The 238-nt window shown below is 36.6% G+C and overlaps 1 protein-coding gene across 1 annotated transcript in view; it reads right to left on the reverse strand.

The window, feature by feature from the left end:
• The window catches only part of LOC122083783 (acyl-CoA-binding domain-containing protein 4-like), a 17530-nt gene that overhangs the window by 10236 nt on the left and 7056 nt on the right, over window positions 1-238 (reverse strand). The window lies entirely within an intron of this gene.

Below are 238 nucleotides of genomic sequence, written 5' to 3' on the forward strand. Positions count from 1 at the left end.
TTAAAATCCTTTCATATTGATATATATCCTACGATACATACAGATATGCACCGATACACCACCGATACGATATGATACTTACCGATACTCTATGGAAAATACAAAATCGAGGTGAAACATACGTTTCATTATGTATCGGTACGTATTGGTGAGTATCGGTATGTATCGATTGGTACGTTTTAGTGAGTATCAGTACGTATCGGTATCGGTACGAATCAGTGAGTATCGATATGTACCA

The sequence above is a fragment of the Macadamia integrifolia genome, chromosome 1 (genome assembly GCF_013358625.1).
Source record: "Macadamia integrifolia cultivar HAES 741 chromosome 1, SCU_Mint_v3, whole genome shotgun sequence".
In the NCBI taxonomy this organism is placed as follows: Eukaryota; Viridiplantae; Streptophyta; class Magnoliopsida; order Proteales; family Proteaceae; genus Macadamia; species Macadamia integrifolia.